Source organism: Panthera uncia, chromosome B4 (genome assembly GCF_023721935.1).
Source record: "Panthera uncia isolate 11264 chromosome B4, Puncia_PCG_1.0, whole genome shotgun sequence".
NCBI classification, from domain to species: domain Eukaryota; kingdom Metazoa; phylum Chordata; class Mammalia; order Carnivora; family Felidae; genus Panthera; species Panthera uncia.
In genome coordinates, this window is record NC_064809.1 from 52,818,216 (window position 1) to 52,840,638 (window position 22,423).

General features: G+C 45.3%; 2 protein-coding genes and 1 pseudogene across 3 annotated transcripts in view; all 3 read right to left on the reverse strand.

Moving 5' to 3' along the window:
* The window catches only part of LOC125919819 (cationic amino acid transporter 3-like), a 78,175-nt pseudogene extending 71,505 nt beyond the window's left edge, over nucleotides 1–6,670 (reverse strand).
* Nucleotides 1–22,423, reverse strand: part of LOC125920141 (cationic amino acid transporter 3-like) — a 73,017-nt gene that overhangs the window by 34,360 nt on the left and 16,234 nt on the right. Inside the window, exons 3-4 of one of the 2 annotated variants that reach the window (XR_007456969.1) lie at nucleotides 21,801–21,932; nucleotides 4,669–4,748 (exon numbers count right to left, since the gene is read on the reverse strand). The gene's annotated coding sequence lies outside the window, so the exon portion shown is untranslated. Of the gene's footprint in view, nucleotides 1–4,668; nucleotides 4,749–21,800; nucleotides 21,933–22,423 lie in introns of those variants that run through there. The other variant, XR_007456967.1, reaches the window with a different exon arrangement.
* Nucleotides 1–22,423, reverse strand: part of LOC125920134 (cationic amino acid transporter 3-like) — a 243,503-nt gene that overhangs the window by 13,432 nt on the left and 207,648 nt on the right.

Consider the following 22,423-nt stretch of genomic DNA (forward strand, 5'->3'; position numbering starts at 1 on the left):
TTTTCCCTTTCCTCCCAAATACATACTGATGGGCCAGAGCTAGAAGTACTGGGGTCATTAAACCTCAAAGCTCTATCTGAACAATGTCATGATAAACTCCAAACCTAATCTAGGGCCAAAGTGTCTCCACACTATCCTTTTAGATGCCAAGAAAGATTCCAAAGCATCCCCGTAGCCATTCCAATAGTTCCCAGATATGATTTTACAGCTAAGTGTAATTCCTGCCCAGAACTTTAGCTCATCCCCTTTTGCTTGGCTTCTAGTAAAATATAGTATAGTAGACCCCTAGATGCCAAATATAAGACACCTTCCTGGGCATTAGTGTTCCCCATTGTGACCCATGTCTGTGATCAGCCCTGAGCTCACAGCATCTATAGAGTTGTTAATATTTATTAATCATCCAGGCACCTAGGTGGCTCGGTTGGTTAAGCATCCGATTCTGGCTCAGGTCTTGATCTCAAGGTTCGTGGGTTCAAGCCCTGAGTTGGGATCTGTGCTGATAGCTCAGAGTCTGGAGTCTGCTTTGAATTCTGTGTGCCCCCACCCCCGTCTCTCTGTCCCTCCACTGCTCATTCTCTCTCTCTCCCTCTCAAAAATAAGTAAAAAACATTAAAAAACTGAAAACAAAAATTTATTAATCACCCATGGAAATAAGCACAAAACCAGTGGAAATCAGGTGTCATTACAGACTTCTTTATCCATTTTTTGGCCCTCATCATTATTTTTAAAACTTATTAAGAAATATGGACTTGGAAAAAGAATATTGGTATTATAAACATACTATTAGTATAGGATGATCAACAGAGAAGATAGAGGATTGTCTTTCTGTTGTAGTTTCTAAGGAAGCAAACCCCAAATATGTGCAGAAGAAGAGGATTGACAGAGCAGCCTTTAAGGACCCTGACTTTATTCAGGGAAACTACATACAAACTTGGAACAAGTCTAAGAAATTGCAGCTGAATCATTGGTTACTGATATTTTGGGATCACCACTCTAGCCTTCTGTTCAATTGAGGTGACATGAAATCACTTAGACATTTTGCACCTTGTCCATTCTAGACCTCTATTTAGTGTGTTTCTACGCATTGCAAATATAGCATATCAAGGGCCAGCCTCCTGCCATACTCCCTGTTCCACCATCCTGATCCATAAAATGGGTAACTCTAAACAATGAGATCCTCTCATCTCTCACTCATATTCACTCAGTAGACATTCAAGCTGCCCTTGAAGCAGGATAAAGCCTAAATCACATTCTTCACAACCACTACACTGTACCAGATAACTGAAGTGTGAGTACTCTCTACCCTCCTTCTGGAAAATGACACTTTTTGTCAACTCTTAAAAAGACACCCCCACACCCCCACACACTCACAGACAGACCAGTTGTTTCCTGCCCTCTATTAAATATAAACTTCTAATATTATATTTCCAAGGCTTTCTTTTCACTGTTCTTCTACCACTTAGTCTTACTATTAGCTTTTCTGTGGCTCCTGCATGAATTAAGACACGTCTTTCCATACACAGGACATTAACATCAGCCCTCACACAGATTGCCCTTTCTTGAATAGAACTTACTCTATCCCAACTCTGTCCAACATGACCCTCCTTCTGCTAATTTGTCTGGTCACATCTGCAGATACATAACTGATATTTCCAGTATGCTTTCCTTGTCTCCTGCTCTCCCCTCATTAATACCCAGTGGAATAACTCGCTGACCTAGAATTTTGCCTTGGTGGACACCCAGTTAGGGGAGATGGCAGGAATAGTAGGTTATGAGGTGGAGCAGAGGAGAAGAGCTTCTGCCTGATGATACTCAGCTTGTCTTTCTTTCCCCACCTGAAGCCTGAGGTATAAAGAAGTAACTCATCACAACCAAGGAAGTACCCCACCATTTACAGCCCAGTTTGGAGATATCTATCACCACAAGACAGTGAAAGTACAAAGTAAGTAACCTGAGTTTACTGAGGTAAAGTGACATTTATGATTTGCTCCAGTGTTATCCCCTTGATATGTGACAACTGAACGGTGGACAATGAGGTGTGTTGTTACTTAATGCTTTACTTTATTTGGAAAATAAGTCACTTAATGCTTTAGCAGTAAGGAACATGACAGGATACTCAAAATCCAATAACTACATTTAAGGCTAGCTTGCAGAAAGGAGGAATGGTCAATTGACTGAATGAAGATAGACTAGTATTTCACTTGGTTTAGGAGGATAGGACCATGAAATGATCTTATATCTTAAGCTCCCAGAGAAAAGAATTTTCTGTATTTGCTACCATTTTCCTGTGCTGTCTATAAATAACTAGTACTTTGGGTTGGGTAAAAAATGAGAAATTGGATGGTCCCTCAAGTAGAAACAAACAAAAAAAACATATTTCTAATTAAGAAAGACTGGATTCAATCTATTAAAGATCAGATTTCAACTAAGTATAAATGAATACAAAGGCAAATTCCAAATTACAAAACTCAGGCTCCACACTGATTCTTTGTGCAAAAGAACTCAAGCAAAAGCAACATTTTTCTTCCCCCTAAATTATCAACACCACCACAATTACCCCCAAATCATCATACACTCAGTTATACACAGTGCAAGACAATGATGATAAATAGATAATTCCTCTCTGGGAATTTAACATTTAGGGTATTTCATGAATACATCCCCATCAGCCAATAAAATAAAGATACATAAACTATGAAACAAGAAGGATATTTCTAAATTAGAAGTCAATAGTCAAGGCAAAGACATGTCAAGATCTCAGATGAACTCATAATTGATGGAAAGTAAGAGTAGTAAAGACATCATTTTCCAGTGTGGTGAGAATAAGGATTATCTTCTGTGCAGTGTGGGTCAGCCTGATAACGCCACATGCAAGAGTGGGGAATTAGCCCATCTTGGCATTGTGGATAACTGTTTGACAAGAAAACATCAGTTCAGGCTACATCTTCAGCTTGGGGTATGATCCAATAAATAGAGTCTCTTTTAGACAGTCCTTTCATGCCCCCACCAAAAACACAAAATAAACTCTACCACACCTTAAACCAGTAAATCCAGTTTTACCAACTAGACATATCCAGTACAATATTTGCTACAGATAATTAGTACTGATCTAGATACTAAAGAATAATAATAATAATAATAATAATAATAATAATAAAGTTCTCAGTCTTGGTCTGTGGGGAAAAGGAAAGAGGAGAAAAACCCCTGCAGTAGTAATAAATGTGTAACTTCTTCCCTGAGGAAAGAAAAGTAAAGGTCAGCTAGCTTCTTGGAAACATTGGAAACAAAGCTGAAGTACCCTAATTCGGCTCATACTAAAGAAAATAAATATCCAAACTTACTTCCCAGGTGTCTTCCGAGAACAACCTCACCAAATGGATCATTTAACAGGCATCCTCCCATATATGGTCTTACATTGTACTGTATTCTGTTTGCATATTACCGGGAAGAAGCCTTTGTCTCCCTTTCTAAAATAAAAACTCCTTAGGTTATCATGTGCTTTCTCAATGAGGCTAGAAACCTTATTCTGCAAGTGAATATTTCTAGGTTCAAAGAAGACTTGAACTTGAAGGAATGGCTGTCCCGAAACTGTCTGCTCAGGAAACAACCACCTCCTTCAACTCACTTACCTACCCTACCACCCCCAGCCCTACACCTCTCAACTCCCATCCCAGACTGGCAGAGGCTGATTTCCAAGTCAGTGAAATGCATCCTGATGCAGACAAACACGCACAAACATGCAGACCAACTGTATGTAAACCAAATCCATCCACACAAATTTAGCCCAAAATCTATATACATGTAGACCAAAACATTTTTGCTTCCTCCCATAATACCTACGGAGTCCCTGCTACATACAAACACCACACTAGTATCATTGCACCACTATTTGGGTAAACAGTCAGATAGCCAGGGTTTCTTTGGACGATGTGTAGACTCCATATTTTTCAGTATCATTCTGGGATGGTTATGAACAAGGCATTTTTTCTTAGTCCCTCTGGGAAAACTACAGAGAAGACAAAGTTAACTGCAATGTCTCTCATTCAAGATTTGACACATTTACAGGTGACACATTGATGTCAGCAGTGAAAATCTATTTCTTCTCTACTTCCCCCTATGATTATCTACACACTTTTCCCAATCCCAAATTCTGTCAGAACACCTAATAAAAGTCCTCAGGAGAAAGCAGTAGAAGGAAATCTATGTGCCTGTCCACCTTATTTTCCAGTCCACAACTGTAATGTATGATGGCCCTTGTCTATAATGATCAGTGATCCACATTATTTTTTTCCAAGTCTTACTAAACAGCTTTTCTTTCCCTGCCAAATTCTTTGTTTCTTTTAAGCTAAGAATCTAGAAATACATCCAGTGTCCCATCCATCAGTATACTCTCTCTCGACATTTACTAGCATTTGTGAGTGGTCAGAACCCATGGCTCCGTCTTCCATGTACTTCCTCCCAATATACACCTTCAGTAACACACTGCACACAAAGTGGCTTAAGAAAGGCCAACTATCTCTCTGGTTATCTTCCCTTCATACCTTTAAGTGTGTCCTTCTGTCCTCCTGTGTAAGGACTCAGCTGTCTCTTTCTCTCTGTTCTCTCTCAGCAGACTGTGCTTGGTTCCTCTCACAGCCCTAGGTAGCTGCTCCACACCGCCACCATCTCCCTGGAAAGTTAACTGTTGTTGTTGTTGTTGTTGTTGTTGTTGTTGTTGTTGTTGTTTTGTAGGAAAGACATCAGATCCTCTGAGTCAAATGAAAATTTTATCATGCCTCAAAGTCCTGAGTTTTTATCCAAATACTGATCAATATGACTACTCCACCAAGATCTGTCTGCCTCACCTAAGTTCAGGCAGTAGAATCTAAAACAACCAGCTTCTGCTACCAGTTTTTAAGGGATACTCTTTATCCCTCTTCCCTAATTGTTTCTAATCTCCAGTCTGCTTTGGGATTTATGTAATAATAAAAGAGAAAAGGGATGTGGATAAACCAAAATAATGTCTTGTAAAAATAATTTTTTATCAATTTGGAATATACTTGGTGAAGGAAATTGGACCTTCCACATGATTTTGCTTAAACTAAGGTTAAAATGAATGTGCCCTCTTGAAGCACATAACATGTATCAACTGACAATGAAGAGGAGTTGTGAAACAGTGGCTAAAGGGCAAGAGGAAGACAACCTAGAAATAAACATTTGACACATATAATCAACAAAACATGTGTTGCACATGGATAAATGTTGTCTGGGCTTTTGGTGTTGGGGTACAGCCCACAGTGTACTTGGTGGTGGGGAGGTGTGGGGTTGGAGAACAGTTGAAGACTCCAAAGGCCTTCGAATTAAAGAGTTGCAAATATGTTTCATGATAACAGCAAACTGCCTGTTGGAGACCCAGTGTTTTAAAGACCACTAGGCAGCCACACCCTAGGGGAACTTGGTAATCTTGCCGCCTATAGCCTGATCTGGCCTATAATCAATCCCCACCACAACTTTTTAAAATTAGATACAAGAGGCAGGGAGTTACCTTTGCAGCTGTAAAAATAGATATCTAGCTCCTTCAGCATGGAGGAGGAAGACCCTCAAATCCTTTCTGGTGATGGTGGACCACCTTATCAAACTGGACCTGCTATTCTGCAGAGTCCACACCAATGTCCTCCCTAAGAAGATATGATATAGAGACTTTCAGAATTTCCATGAGAAAGTGAGGCAGCAGAGCCAGGTGGAAGAACCTTCATTCGTTCAAAGAACATGTCTAAGCATACTATGTGCTGGGCCCTGTGGGAAAGACAAAGCTGAATAGGGCAAGCTCTGCTACAGGTCAGAAAGGAAAGGCCAGGAAGGAGGGAAGGGCAAAGAGGTGAGAAAGACTCTGGAGAGAAAACGCCAAAGAATAACCTCCCCTGAGGAATATTTTCCTCAGCAGACCTGAGAATATTTCTGGTCTGGAGGAGAACAGAGTGTAGGCCTCCAAATCACTCTGACCCCAGCAAATCTACCTGCCTTTCCCAAACTCCCAAGGCCTCTGGTCTGCAACTTCCAATCCAAAGTCTAGTTCTGGTGTCATGAAAGACACTCTGATCAACCCCCACAGGGCTAAACAGCCAGCCACACCCCGAGTTCAGCCTTCTTCCTCTCTTGCTCTTAGTTTTCTTGCCAACTGTATAAACATGAGAAATCACTTACCTATTGGCTGTTTCTGCCTCAGAGGAGAGAGACCTGAGAAGAAAGTGCAATCCAAACCCAAGGAGAGGTAAGAGCTTAGCCATTAGAGTCAGGACTTGGAGTGAAGCTTAGCTGGGCTCTCAAGGAGTTGGGGTGAACAGGAGGTGGAGTCACTGAGGAGGTGGGGCCCCCAGGAGGCAAGGGCAAGGGCATAGTAGGAAAGGCTGAAGAAGGTGGACTGAGGGATTAAATGGGATTTTGTTGGAGACTTTTTGGCAGCAAGATGTGAATTTAGAAGTAAACAGGATTTCCTGGGTCCTGGGAATGCAGGAGGTCCTGGTTGTCTGGAAGAAGGTGTGGGGAACTGCGTGGAGCCTAGGCTGTGGTGATTTGGAGGCCAGTTGCAGATCCAGCTAAAGATCCTACTCAGCAGTTCTTTAAACAAGGATAGAAGCACCCACCAGCAGCCTCTTCCAGAAACTCCTACCAGTCTTCTCTACCAGCACCATCCATCCCTACCCCTCACCCATATTTCCCATCATTCCAGAAATAAGACTAAAAGGGAACTGGCTTAAGCTTCACCAGGAGGGATTTCCTGAGATAATCACTTAGCATTCATAGCATATTCTAACCACATATGTGTTGAGCATTGTGCTAGAAGAAGTAAAGAAAAAGATATAATCCCTGCCCAGAGAGCTTTCTGCTCTAGACAGTCAAAACACAGACCTTTCAAGACCCTGAAACAGTTACAAAAGGAAAGTGCCACCCCATTCCCAGAATGTTAATCCTCAAAAAGAAGCAACACTTCTCAATGATGGAGAAGGAGGGGCCTACTTAAAGACTGAGGGCTGAATGCACAAGTGATGGACCCAACAAGACTTCAGACAAAGAAAAAGGAGCACCACTGACTCTACTTAATAGTGCTGAGATTCCATTAAAGCCTAAATTAGGTTGCTTAAAGATTGGGATGGAGGTGGAGGGAGGGGAGAGAAGTGTTGCAGCAGGTTCCTAAAGGGACAGAGTCTATACTAACTAAACTAAGACAGAGCATTAAAATAGGAGCAGAAAGAATTGCTCCAGATGTCAGGAAGAACCTCCAACTAAGAAAAATATAAAAATCACATTGACCCTGCCCTAACTCATCTTCAGTAGACATGGAACGAAGGCACTAATTGACTACCTCACTTATTCCAGGTGCTATGCTTGGTAGTAGATGAGAGGCCCAGCCAGGACTACAGAGCCAAAATTTCTAGAGGCAAAGGAAACATGCAGGAATTGGAAAGATGGCTGTCATGACAGATCAGAAGGAGAAGGGCACCTGGGGATTTCATTTGTGTCTGCTCCAAAAGTCCTAGGCTGTCTTCCCCTGCTACAAGCTGGGATTTTACCAGATGCGCATCTGCTTGAGGGAAAGAAGGACAGATACAAAGGGAGAGTCTGTTTATCCTTGTATTTGGTCCCAAGATCAATCCCTTCCCCTTTTTCCCGGTGCTATTCACTGCCTGCTTGGTAGAGGTCTCCATTCTCTGCCTCGGTCTCTCTTTTTATAGGTTTAATATGTATATATATGTGGGGGCCCTTTAGTGGAGGGCTGCTTGAAGGCATTGATTGTGACTGCTCAATTATTTCTACATTGTTGACCCCACATTAATGGACAGTCATTAGTAAATTATTTTGTTATACTTTACATGGTGCTTATTTTGCTCTCAATGCAGACATTGTCCCAGTCCTTACCCTCTCCTCACTCTTCTCCATGTGATCCCTAACCAGTCTGTCCCCAGCACTTTCTCCAGAGCTTGTCAGCCTGGCTTCCTGTCTGCCTCTGTTTCTCTTTCTCCTCGGCCCCCACTACCCTTGCACTGGTTGTGCCACGCTGCATTGACTCTCAGAAATTTCAGCTGTGCTTCAGGTCTGTTTTGACTACAGCATTTTGGGGGAAAGGGTAAGGGAGGAAGTTTTCATATCCATGTAGGGGCCTCTGGGATCCCCAGGTTGGTACTCGACTCCTAGGTTGTTGCTATAGCAGCAACTTCACCCTGTCAGCTTCCTGGGCACACCCACCACCCAGCAGCACCTGAGAGGGGACCAGGCTCAGCAGGAACCAGGTGAGATGGAAGAGGGTCATAAAACAAATATATGTCCCCCTCCCTGGCCTGGCTCCCTTCTCCTGCTCCACACCTGCCTCCTTCTCTCTCTTTGTCTTCCGCCCTCCCACCTCCTCCTTGTAGCCCTGTCTTCTTCCTTCCTACTTTGCCTCCTTTACCTTTATCTCTGTCAGGAAGATATGTCTGTTTGTGGGCCTATCATCTGTCTATCTGACCTATTAGACCACATGTTTTGTGGTCTGAGATTCTCCAGGACAGTGTCTGCCATCAGCTCTTCCTTCTATCCATCTCCCTCCTGGCTTCCCTCCCTCAGTCTCTGAGGGTCTCTCTTCCCATCACATCTTTATGGGTTTCACCCAGTATGCCTTTTAGTTTCTCCACTCACATCTCCTCCTGTGTCTGCACTGACAGCTAAATACACACCATGCACAGTATAAGGAAAATAACTTACTAGTGACTGTCCATTAATTTGGGTTCAACATTGTAGACACTTTCTGAGAAGTCATGATCAATGCCTTCAAGTAGCTCCTCACTAAAGGGCTCCCACAAATATATACATGCAACCCACAAAACAAGAAACTGAGGCAGAGATTAAAGACCTTGGGGCCAGTGTACATGCTTGAATCTAGGTTTCAAGAGAACAGTGATAAAGCAACCAGCCTAGTGTGTGAAGACCTAAGACTTAGCATAGCAAGTTGGACCCTACCTTTTCACCCCAGGCTTTCCTGGGGCTCTGCAAAGACTAGCTCCCCCAGCTCCTCTCAGGTCCAGTGGAAAACCTAAGAACATTAACTTAAACAATCTAAAGGGAAATTGTTCCCCCACTCCAGTCCCTGCCAGCCACATTTGAAGGTCCCAGAGGCCAGAAATCTGACCAGAGCCCAAGGAGTCTCTAGAAGCAGGGGGAGTGAGGGTACAGAGGGAACCTTCTAGAAAAGTCCTCCAGAAAAGACATGGAAGAAAAACCCACCAGGTCCATCCCATCCCCCATGGACTCCTAGAAGTTTAATAAACTTCAGAATGTCCAGGGCTTCCATGAAATTAAATCCAGGAGCTGAGTAATTACATTTCTTCTCCAAGTTCTACCCTTTACCCTCCCCCACCTCCATGGACACACATCATTTATGAAACACACTGAACCAGATCCTGGACTTCGGAAACTTCCTCTACTAGAGAAATGGGCTTAATTTCAGGAAAAGAAATTAAGAATACACTTTTGAAAGGATTCCCTTAGAGTTAGGATTGGTAAATGGTAGAATGGGAGAAACACCCACACATATACACATCTACACACACAACCCAAACAGGAAAAAGAAAGCCATCTCTTGACAGCTTCTTTCTTTGTGTAATGGACCTCCAGATGATGTGTCCCAATCAGGGAACAAAATGTAGTTTCTTTCCAAATAGTAGGAAACTAATTCCCCTCTAAGCCTAGCTCCAGGAGGGAGATGATTTTTTCCCTCCCCAGTCATGGCAAACATTATGAAGAAGGATTACACAACCTGTAGGTAAGAGCCCACATGCAGATGCCTAGTTTGTTGTCTGATCCCCCAAGGCCTCCCTCTCCTGTTTTATCTCAACCTTCCAGCACCTTTCAGTGTCCATTCTTTGGACTTACCCTGTCAACCCACCCAGGGAGAAGGAAAGCATCCCAAAGGAGGAGAGAAGACAGGGCTCTGTTCTCTGGGAACAGAGACACACAAGACACAAAACCTTGGGGGGAAATACCATGTAAGTTAATAGAGTGTAGCGAGATCCTTTTAGTACTCAGGGACCTATGGAAAGGAGGATGGAAATAGAGACTGAGACTACAAAGCAAGATCAAAGTGAAAGAAATGTCAGATTTAGAGGCAGAGGGATATAAAAGGCTTGGTAGGTGAGAGGCTGATATACTCAGCAGGCTTGAAGAGAGTAAGCTGAGAAGATATCAAAGATGAGAATGAGGATGGTTTAAAATGGCTAGTACACTTAGATTCATAAATCTTTACAACTATATACAGGTGTTTTGCATAAATCTCATGTTATCCTCAATAATAGGCTACAGAAGCGGTATTAGTGCTGCTATTTTACAGATAATGAAACTAAGGCACGGAGAGGTTAAGTAACTTGCATCAAGTCACAGAGCTGTTAAGGGCAGAGCAAAGAATCAAATGACTGCACTGTGGTGACCCCTCCTGGAGGTTCTTCCCTGGGAAGCAGTCAAGCTTAGGGCCTTGTGTGCGAGGGAGAAGTGACCCCCAGTGGGCAAAAGACCTGCCTCCTGGGGTTCTTCTCAAGCATGTTCTGCCCAGGAGAGCTTGGCCAAATTTCCCACATCTGGGAAGTGGGGAAATCATACCTTACCATTGCAGATTAAAGGCTAAACCAGATTATTGATTGAAGATCTCTGAGCTTTAAAACATAATTCAATCCATGGAGGGTGTGGGTAAAGGGGATAGTCAGGATAAAGTTCTCAAAGCCTCCAGTCTTCCCATTACTCCTACCTAACCCCATCCCTGTATTCTCCCTCTTTCTGTCTCTTAACCTCCAGGGGCCTCTTCCCCACCTGTCTAGGCCCTGGCCACTGTTTCCCCCCAGCCATGGCTCACTAGCCTATGCAGTCCAGGCTCAGTCATCCTCACAGCATGTGAGGACACATCACAGCCAGAGATATTAGCCTAGCTTCCCAGCATCTTGTCTACCTAGCCCAGGGTCACCATGGAGCTACAACAATGGTATATTTTTACATTGCTGCCCCACATCCTCACCACCTCTGCTCCCCTGTCACATCCCATCCTTGGAGGGGTGGCCATCTAGGTCATCTCAGCCCAAGCACTCTGACCCTGTTTCCTCCATCTCTCTGCCTCACTAACACACATTCCCTAACACACACACACACACACACACACACACACACACACACTCACACCTGGACATTTCCTCCTCATCTGTATCTAAGGTTCAGATTCCCTACCTCAAGATCATGCCCTTCCTGAGAGCTCTGACTTATCTGATCCTCTCCTCTCCATTTTCCTGCTCCTTGCTAACTAGATGAGTATCATTCTCCTTGTCTCCTAGGAAATTTTCTAGAATTCTGTGTTTTCCTCCATATTCCTTCTTAGGTCATTGACAGTCATCCATCATCTAAGTCACAGGGCCTGGTCCAGTTGCCCTTGACCCACTCAGTTTACAAACATTTGGTGAGGGAGCACCCAGAGCTCTGTGCCTTTCTGTCTTGGTTCTCAGCCTCATCCTCCCAGGTGCAGGAGCTCCTGCAGGACAGAGATCCTGCTCCTCCCTCTGGGTCTCCCCTCAGTGCCCAACACACATATAGAGGGTAGAGAGTGTGACTCACTGATTCTTCTCCCTAGAAGAAAGGAGGGAACTGAGGAAGAAACCCAAGCAAGGACATCATCTAAGCCTACACTGCCCTGTGAGGTTTAGTGTCAGGGAAGCAGGCAACTGGAGGGAATCCATCTCTAGTGGGGCAGTGCTTTCCTTTAGAGATCCCAGAGCGTGTGTGTGTGTGTGTGTGTGTGTGTGTGTGTGTGTGCGCGTGTGTGTGTGTGTGTCTTTGTGTGTGTGTGTGTGTCTGTGTGTGTGTCTGTGTGTGTGTCTGTGTGTACCTGACATGCAGGGAGGGGAGAGGAAGAGGCAAGCCTGAAGTTCCAGGAGTCCAGACCCTTCTGGAAGTGAGAGTATTTCAGGAGCTGGATTCCCAGACCCTCTGCAGCCCCAGCACACACAGCCCCATGACCACAGGGACAGAAGGTGGTCAACAGTGCCACCACAGGATGAATGGAGGCTGGACTTTGGGCAGCCTCCATCCTCCCTGGGTTGGAATTTGCTCCATCCAGTGCACAATTCACATGGTTTTCTGTGTTCTGTGGTTCAGTCCAGTCCTTACCCTCCCTTCTTGTCCACACTCATGGGCATTTCCTGTGTTCAGAGCTTAGGGCACTTGTTAGGCTAAACCATATTAAATTCCTGATACTTGGTTTTGGCTCATAGAGTCTCTTACTTAGTTCCTTCTCTTCTAAACATTTTTGACTCCAGGCTAAGGAAACAGGGGAGCATACTGAGGAAGGAAAATAATAAGAGCTAATATGCATTGATTGCATACTATGTACTGAGTATGTTACATCCTTACCACAGCACTAGTTCTCACTACAGTCCCAGGGATTAGTTTCTGCAGCCCCTGCATTTATTTCCCACATTTTACAGGTGAGTGAGTCCAGGTGAAGAGGCTACATGGGGAGGAACAGGGCTGGGATTCCAGCTCAGCCTGGGACCTCCTGCTTCACCACTGCCCCCCACAACCAGGGGAGTCCTGGCAGAGACTGGGAGCCAGAAGGCAATGCCTGCAGCTACACAAAAGGAAGGGGGAGGTGGAAACAGGCCAAAATGGAACTCTGGAGGGGCCAGAAGAGCCCCCATGGAAAGGGTGGTGGCAAAAACCAGAGACCATACCTGAAATCAAGTGGGAAAAGGGCTAGTTCAAGAAAGAACACACAGAGGCAGAAACACAGGGAGTGTTGGGACGTAGATTGGGAGGTGGTGGCAACAGGCAGGGTGCAGGAGGGTGGAAGGAGGACATGCAAGGGAAGGCCAATGTGGGTGTAGACAGAGCAGAAGGGCAAGATAAACTGCGCATAGTGTGCCCCTGGGATGCTGTGATAGCAGAAGCATGGGGGAGAAAGATAATGTCCAAGGGAAAGTTGGAAAGTAGGAGGGAGTAGAAGAGTTGTGGGACTATTGCAAATAGAGGAACCCAGAGTAGATACAGAGGACATAGAGGTGAGTCTGAGTTAGCAGCACCCAGGATGAGAAGGGGGGACCGGTGGTGATTGCAGGACTGGGGAAGAAGTGAATGAGGGAGCACACCCATAATCTCACACACACACACGCGCGCGCACGCGCGCACACACACACACACACACACACACACACACACACACACCTTTCCATGGCAAAAGAAGCAATTGTCTGATGACTGGCTCTGAGGTCCAAGTAATTGAACTCAGCCTCATAGCTTCAAACCCTGGCAGGAATTTAAAGTTCATGGAAGACAGGGCCACAGGGCTCAGAGGAGGGGTAGGGAGAGGGAGGTTATGAGACAATGTCTGTTGTGTCCTGTGGTTGATAGGCCTTGGGTGCCTGAGAGTGTACATGCAGATGAAAGTATATGTCTGAGGAGCAGCCTGGGCCTGCAGGACTGTGTGTCTGTCTGTTGGCCCTATAATTCTTCATGCAGGTTTCTCCCCCGAAAGAAGTCTGTTCATGGTTTACCATGTTTCTGGTCTCCCTGTGCATAGCACATTGCCATTTTGCTCTTTGCATCCTTGTCATGACCGTAGCCAGGGCAGATGGAGCCAGTGGAGGAGAGAGACAGAAGGTGATGTTTGGGTAGTCAGGGCTCCCAGCCAGCCTCACTTTTTACACAGGCACGTGCACACATACACATACACAACACACACCCTTGCACATATGCTGCTCTCCACCACATGCAGCCAAATAAAATACACAAAATTAACTTAGGTACCATTCACACATGATCATATGGAGACACAGTGAGTAAAGGTGCTCAGACATACCAACAGGTCAATCACCCACGCAGATGGAAAGACAAGAGCCTGGGGCACACAGCTACCTGGATGTACATTCCCTCTCCCCTCCACAACACACACAGAAGACATGCAAACTTGGGTACACACTGCTCCAGACAATTGTGTGCATACACTTCACTGCTTAACACATATCAGGGATTCCTCCAGTGGGTCCCAACCTCTCCCAGCAAATTCAGAACACCCAGCCTGGCCGTAAGATCTACACCTCTCTATACCCCTTCATGCTGGTTCCCCAATCCAAGTACTTGTTCCAGATCAGCAAAGCTGTCTCCTTTCTGGCTTATGGTTTGCTCATCCTGCTTCAGAAGCAACACAGAGAGAAGTTCTCTTCCTCTTTTCCTCCTCCATCCCATGCCCTATTGGGTTTCTCCTTCTATACCCTGCTCTTGACCCCCTCCTCCAGGCAGCCTTCCCTGATAAACTAGCTGGCCCTGATTCTGAATGTGCCTTTGTCCTTTGCAGTTGTTGGTCTGTGCTGGGTGAGTGTCACCAGGTAACTTTGCATATTTGTTGACAGGGAGGGGACTGTAATCTCCCTAAGGGCAGTATGATTTGACTAAGAATTTCAGGCAAATACAGGCCTCACCCTCCAGTACCATGCTGGGAGTGCTCCTGAGAGCACCACTACCTGGTTTTCACAGACAGACCAAAAATTAATATGGGCTCCAGCAGCCACCAGGAATGTCTCCCTCTGCCACATGCTGCAAGCATCTCCTTCTCAATGACCTTGCATCTGACAGATGCATCTGTTTACCCTCTTCTCTCTCCCATCCCCTCCAGTGCTGCCCTGAGTCCTGAGGTGAGCTGATGTGGAAAGTGCAGAGGTGATAAAGTGAGTGACCCTTTGTGTGGAGATGGAAGGCTGGAATGATGCAGAGCAGGCTCAGACTGCGGCACTCTGCTCCTCACAGAACATTCTCCAAGACTCCAGATTTGGGTTGTCTCCATGCCTACTGTGCTGGTCAGTCAGGGCCTGGGGCTTCCCTGTCCACTCCCCAGTCAGTCCACAGGACCCACTGGAAATTCTGGGAGGGCATTCAAAGTCCTCCTAGGCCAGGTATCTGTTTGTCTGGAGTATTCTGTGAGAAGAAGAGTGAGGAGAGGTGGGAGACCCCCTGGAGGTGCTTTGCAGGAGGGGCCTGGGGTATGCAGAACAGAAAGACTGGGAGCTTTTCCTCTGCATGCTAGACCAGAACTGCCAGCAGCTCCTTGTACCCCTCAGACAGGCACATGCAGGCAATGAGTCAGAAAGGAGATAGGGCTGGTCTTCAAAAATGGGAAGAGTAACAAAGTGTGTGTCCCTTTTTCATCCCCTCATGGCACCTGTAACCCTGCTTGTACATAGGAAGCTGTTAAAGTTAAAATAAAGATTTTATTTCACCAGGTCTCCCACAATAAGCACCTAAAATACCTAAAACAGGGGAACTCAATCTCTTTCATTATTCCTTCTGACTTCCACTCTCACTCACTCACCTCCAGCAATTCAGTATCTGCCCCCAGGACAGTTTCCCTTTACCAAGCTTTCCAAGCACCCAGTGATCATGGGACCCTAGGTTAAATCCCAGTTATTCCAACTCTTCCTCCTCCATCACTAACATGATGCCCCTCTCTCCTCCTCTCCCCCTTGCCTATCCAATCGCACTTGGCCCCCTGGGTGTCTCTCCAAAGACAGGTAGTCACTAATGAGCACTGAGCACTAGAAGGGGAGGGTCAAGGGCAGCCTGGTGGGTGGGAGGGGGTTCCAGAGCTAGCAGATAAGGAATCCCATCAGCATCTGTCAAATATGCCATCTCCCTCCAACATCCCTGCCTCTTGTCTCCTGGCTCAAATTTACTGATGTCTAGACTCATAGTGCCTGGTCAGGTCCAGAGCCATTTCTCCAGGACTATAATTATTCCTACAGTATTTCTTTGAAAACTCCTGTTGACTCTGTGAAGCTGAGGTTGTACATGGAACCCAAGGAGCAAGAGAAATTGCTATCTTCACTCCGTATCCTGATCTCAGCCTCTTCTCTCCATCACACCTGCCCAAAAGCAGAGCTTGAAACTTGAGAGGGCAAAGAGGGTTAAATCTCAGGAAGACAGTCCCAGCCTTAAGGAGGTCCTGAGTGCTTCCAAAAACAAGAGGAGATGGCTGAGAATGATGGTCTTGAACAAATAAAGATCACCTCTGTTACACAATTTCCACCAGGGTGTGAGGGACTCTTTCCTAAGAACTTGAGGGAACCTTTCCAGGAGCGACCTGTGAAGAGCTCAGAAGCCACAAGAGGGTGGCAGAGAACAGCTCTCCCTGCAGAGCCAGCTCTGGGTCCTGGGTGCTGTTATAGGGCTGGGCTGCCCAGGCTGGGGGATGACTCCCACAAGAACCTACAAATTTCTGAATTCAGGAAACCTCTCCTGAAGCCCTTTCCATTGACATATCTTATTGCCTTTGGGCCCTGAAATGCCTTCACTCACTCTAGCCCCCTTCCCTTTTCTGGTCTCAAACACAGAATGACTTTTCCTTTATGACTGTACAGCTGATGACATCCCAGTTGAAAGAGATGATGCTTTACAGTGTCACAGCTGATAACTAGACCCTGAACTGGAACCCAAGTTTTCTTGATTCCCAATACAGGGGTCTTCTCATTTGTGCTGACTGCTGCTCCTAACAGGAAAAACATACTTTGTAGTCCCCAGTGGGAAGCCTGCTCACAACCCTTGGTGTATAAAACTGATGTCAAAGCTGTACCCTTCCCCCATGTGATATGTTTACATACATGACTGGTGCACACAGGACTGTTAACCATGGAGCACAGACACGTACACCACAAACACCGTGCTGTGCACACCCTCACCCTCAGCACACATACCCCTCTGCCCCTCAGAGTCCCACAGCCCCTGCCATTCTCTTCCTACTTCTTGAACTGCAAAGGAACTTCTGTTCACAATTTGCTCTTTTCCCTGTGTTTCCAGAGGTTCCTCAAAGCTACACACAGGGAAGCATTTTCCCCATTCTAATCTTAGTCCTTCCTTCCTCAGCCTGTGTTTCCCATTTGCCCTGGCACAGCTTGGAGTGACAGGGGAAAACAGAGGGAAAATTGGTGGTCTCTGAGCTCCCTTCTGTGAATCTGTCTCTTTGGTCATGGCCTTCCTGCCCTGGAAAGGTCTGACCCATCTGTGATCCACCAGCTTTAGCCCCACATCCTCTCAGTGTCCCTACACTCTGACCCACTTCCTTATCTAGAAGAAACTACTTCCATGCTTGGGGATGAGGGTGTTAGGTTTCAACTGCATAAATTCTGGTTGAGCTTATAGGCCACAAAGTGCAAGAAGCAGATTTGACTTAGACTCAGTAAGAAATTCGCAGCACAAGGGGTTGTAAGACTCAGCTTGTGTGAAATAGAGCAAGAATGAATATATGGCCTTCCCAGAGGACTCCAATAGACAAGGACTTGGTTTGGCCCTGTCTTAGTAATACTGACTAGAAATATAAGTCTTTACTGTGATTCTCATCATCCGAGCCTCAGGAAGTGGCACACAGAGACTTCTGGGGAGTCTAAGGCCCTCAGGCAGAATGGGTGGAGCTTAGAGTTAGGAAGTGCAGCCTGGTTACATCATTCCCAAATCCTGGAGGTGGAGTTGGGGGGAGAGAGTAGGCCTGAACCCTCCACTATCTGGCACCTTCCCATCCTGGCCCCACCTCTTTATGGCCCTCCCGGTCAGAGCAGGGCCTCTGAGCTCTTCCAATGCAAACCCTGTGTGAAGGCTTCAGGACACAGTCTCCAACCAGACTCAGAGCTGGGACCCTGATGCCATCCCCCTGTGCCTGGCAGGACAGAGGCACCTACTGCTCAGGCTACCCAAGCCCCTACTCCCGAAGCACAGACAGCCTTTCTCTTCTGGCCTCCCACCTCCTCTACCCCATACCACAGCCTTAAACCTGCTGGACATTTGCACAAACCACATCAAAGACATCTTCAGCTATGAGTATTCAGGTTCCCCTGGGAGAGTACACACACATATGCACATGCCCACATGCAGATGCACACACACAAATGCTCACACTCATGCATATACACAGACACATACCCTTAAAATACACACATATACATACCCATACATCACAAACATTCTCATATGTATGTAACACAAAGACATACGATCACAAACTCATACATTTACATAGGCATGCACACACAAATGTATACACTCTTATACACTCATCACACTGCACACATACAAACCATTCTATTCCTTCTTCTAAGAATCCAGAGTCCAGCCCTCTAGATTCTAGAGATATAGAATGTCTAGGAAAAGCCTGGGGACCCACAGGAAACCTGTTTCCAGTTTCCTGGGCCACACTGGAACTCCTTTGCTATATTCCCATTCCTGCCACAGAGTTTCTAGGACTCTGGCCCATACCATGAATGGTGAACCTGCACAGATAATTCATTCCTTCATATAAGAAACATTTTAGAATACCTGCCTGCTACCTCCCACCTCATCTCCCACTCCCAGACAGGTCTGAACCTTAGGCAGACACATAAAAGAGTAAGACTCTCTGCCCAGTGCTGTGGTGGAAAGAAAAAGAGCTCAGGACCCAAGGACCTGAGTTCAAATCCTGCCTTTGCCTCTTAATATGATGTGTTATCTTGGACACTTGACATTGCCTCTCTGAACCTCAGTTTCATCACCTGTAATGTGGTATTAATAAAATTTACCTAATAATTCCATGAGGATTAAAAGACAGTTAAACCTTCCATTAGCAATATGTCCACCTGTCGAAAGCAACCCCATTTCAGTCCCCAGTACCCATGGTGAGCATCTCCCCAATACCTTTGTAGTCCTGCTATCCCTGACACAGAAACCTAGTCTCCTTCAGCCTCAGACCTTCAGTTGAATACACTTAGGGAAACGTGATCTCTGACTTGGCAGGCTGCCCCAACCCTGCCCTTCCTGCCTCTTCTGGTCCATCATGCCTCTCGCCCATTTGCAGGTTGATTCTTCCATATTAACCTTTAATACTGCTGACCATCGACCACATGTTCACAATGGAGCACTGATCTCATGCATCAAAAGGACACAAAATGCTTATCACCCCTAAGGGAGCTGTCCCAGGGAAAACTGACCTCCTAGTCTTTAAGATTTAGCAAGCACCCTGAGCCCACATAATTCACCAACTAACCCTTCTTTGTATACCTATAGATCATGCATCCTTTCCTAGAAAAGAACAGAATCCTTCTGCACATCATGAAACAGAAACCAGACCCCCTTGCACAACCTCTTACCACTGAGATGAGATAACATCTGTTTCTGGCACCACCAAGTCTGCAGGTAATCAAGAAATATTAGGGACTACTATACTGCCTTTACTGATTGACTGCCCTCAGATCTTTCTATAAACCCTGGGCAGGCAGAGTCCTTACAGAGTTGGCCTTTGGACAAGAGTTCCCCTTCTCCCCAGTTGGCTGGTATCCTGAATAAAACTCATATTCCTTTTGAATCAAAATTCTTCTCTTAAATATTGGCTTTTGGAACAATGGACAGGTGAATTTGAGTTTTGGTAACAAATTTTGGCAAGTCAGCCAAAAACCAAATCCCTTGCAGCATCCCGTTCCCTGGGCATCCCAAAGTAGAACAGTTGGCCAGTAGCTGGCCAGGGCTCCCTCCTTTGTTTCCAACGCTAGTAGGTTGGACTGCCTCAGTACATTAGCTGTTCCAAGTTAGTTGGTCTTGGGGATGGAATCTGATGGATCTGTCCTTGTAGCTGCCTAGACTACTTTGTCTTCGGGAACCTCACTCCCGATTCCAGACCCAAGCTGGCTGCCAATAAAGATGAGAGTACTCCTTCTGTTCCCAAAAAAAGTCCAAGAGGACACCTTTATTTTTTTTTTAAATTTTATTTAAATCCAAGTTAGTTAACATGCAGTATAATAATAGTTTCATGACTAGAATTTAGTGATTCATAACTTACATATAACACCCAGTGCTCATCCCAACAATGGTCCTCCTTCAGGACCATCGCCTGTTTAGCCCATCCCTCCACCCAACACCCCTCTAGCAATGCTCAGTTTGTTCTCTGTATTTAAGAGTCTTTTATGGTTTGCCTCCCTCTCTGTTCTTATTTTCTTTTTCTTTTCCTTCCCCTATATTCATGTGTTTTGTTTCTTGTTTTCCACAAATGACTGAAATCATATGATATTTATCTTTCTCTGACTGAAATATTTCACTTACCATAATAAACTCTACTTCTATCCACATTTTTGGCAATGGTAAGATTTCATTCTTTTTGACTGATGAGTAGTATCCCTTTGTATATATACATATACCACATCTTCTTTATCCACTTATTAGTCGATGGACGCTTGGGCTCTTTCCATAATTTGGCTATTGTTGATAGTGCTGCTATAAACATTGGGGAGCACGTGCCCCTTAGAATCAGCATTTTTGTATCCTTTGGATAAATACCTGCTGTGCAATTGCTGGGTGGTAGGGTAGCTCTATTTTTAATTTTTCAAGGAACTCCCATGCTGTTTTCCAGAGTTGCTACACCAGTTTGCATTCCTACCAGCAGTGCGAAAGGGTTCCTGTTTCTCTGCATCCTTACCAGCATCTGTTGTTTCCTGAGTTGTTAATTTTAGCCATTCTGACAGGTGTGAGGTGGTAACTCATTATGGTTTTGATTTGTATTTCCCTAATGATGAGTGATGTTGAACATCAGAGAATTTGCCACAGTGGCTCATGTATAGGCAATATTCATCCTTGTTATTGTGTGAAAATAAAAACAGGACCTTATAGGCTTACTTAAACAACATAACAATAAGATATATTATATAACTCAATAATAGGATGAAATTATATAATTCAACTATCACCTTAAAGGAGTTCTATGTGGCTTGGATAACAAAATTGTTCCATAAAAGCCCAAACATACCCCTCTCCATGGGGTTAACTGTGAACATGTGGAAGTAGTACATGGGCCCACTCTCCTTATTACTGGATAGAAGATGCACTTTGAGATGCCCATATCTCCAGACAAATCTTCTCCCACTTCCAGTGATTCTTCATAATTATAATATTGTTAAGACTAGACATCAGGCAAAGAGGGCTTCTTGGCCCCTTAATCTAACCATTTTTTAAAGTCTCTGTCATGTGTACATAAGCCCCATTATCAGGGAAGATGAATCAGGAGGCACTTAGGCCACTTTGTCAGTGACTATCAGATTCTTCCTGATGTCTGACTACCATGCCTCTTGCTGTGTTCAAAGTCCACTCCCTCAGGGCACTTGGGTGACTCAGTTGAATAAGCTTCCAACTTCGGCTTAGGTCATGATCTCACAGTTTGTGGGTTTCAGCCCCATGTCACACTTTTTGCTGACAGCTGGGAGACTGGAGCATGCTTTGGATTCTGTGTATCTTTCTCTCTCTGCCCTTCTCCCACTCACGTTCTGTCTCTCTCTCCCTCTCTCAAAAATAAATAAACATTAAAAAAAAAAGCCTACTCCCTCACAAATGGTGCCCTTAAAACTCATTTTCCCATCTCTTCAAAGTTGGAATCATAGATGAAGGTTGAGAGGAAACCTAAGTGAAATGATCCAGAAAGAAGGCAGGAAGAACTGACCTGTCAGGGGGAGGAGAGTAGTGACAAGGATGGGAGGAGGGAGGGAGAGATTGCAGGGGGAGAATCAAAAGACTGAAGAAGCAAGAGTACAGGGAGTGAAATGTATAAGGCATTATCTCCAACTCTACCAAGGATGTCATGGCTTTTGTGAGAAGGGGAAAATTTACTCTTGAGCTACCAACCAAAACATATTATATCAACAGGAAATGGGGCTCAGTGAAGGTGTGAAAGCTCCAGGTACCAGTCTCAGATTTCTCTTATCCACTCTCAAGCCTTTCCTAATGTGACTACTGCCCTGCAAGAGACAGAAACTAATGCTACTAACCTGTGCTGGCAGGAAGGTGGCAGGAAAGTAGTCAAAAGAAGACCCTGGTGTTGAAGCTGCTGGGAGGTCAGCTGACTGTCTGCTCCTCAGAGGCTTGGTTGTCTTCAACCTTGGACAGGAATCCAGGAATGACTGCAAGGGTGGAGGGAGTTATCTCTAAGACACTTATATAATTCAACTATCACCTTAAAGGAGTTCTATGTGGCTTTCTCTCCCCCCAAAGCCCACAAGCCCTGACCAACTCACCCAAGGAGTACAGAGCCCAGAACACACTGAGACTGAGGTGGGGGGTGAAAGGGAGTCTCTGTGACAGCAGTCTGCCTCTCTGTTTGTGTATCTCTGTCTCCATCTCTTCCCTAGATTCTCATATCCTTGGGCATTATTTCAAAGGTCTCTACCTTGATCTGTTTCCAGGTCTCTAGTAAGATCAGAGCTCTTAACACCTGTTTTGCTTGCCAACTCCTAGTCTGGAGAAGAGAGGGCAGGGTCCATCCTGAGGCAAGGGGAGGGTCCTGACTTCCCCTCTGCCCAAGGCAGGGGAAAGGTTGGGAAGATGGACCAGAGATGGAACTCATCCTAAGGTTGGTTTAACAAACACGCCCCTCCCGCTTCCCCCCCCCCCC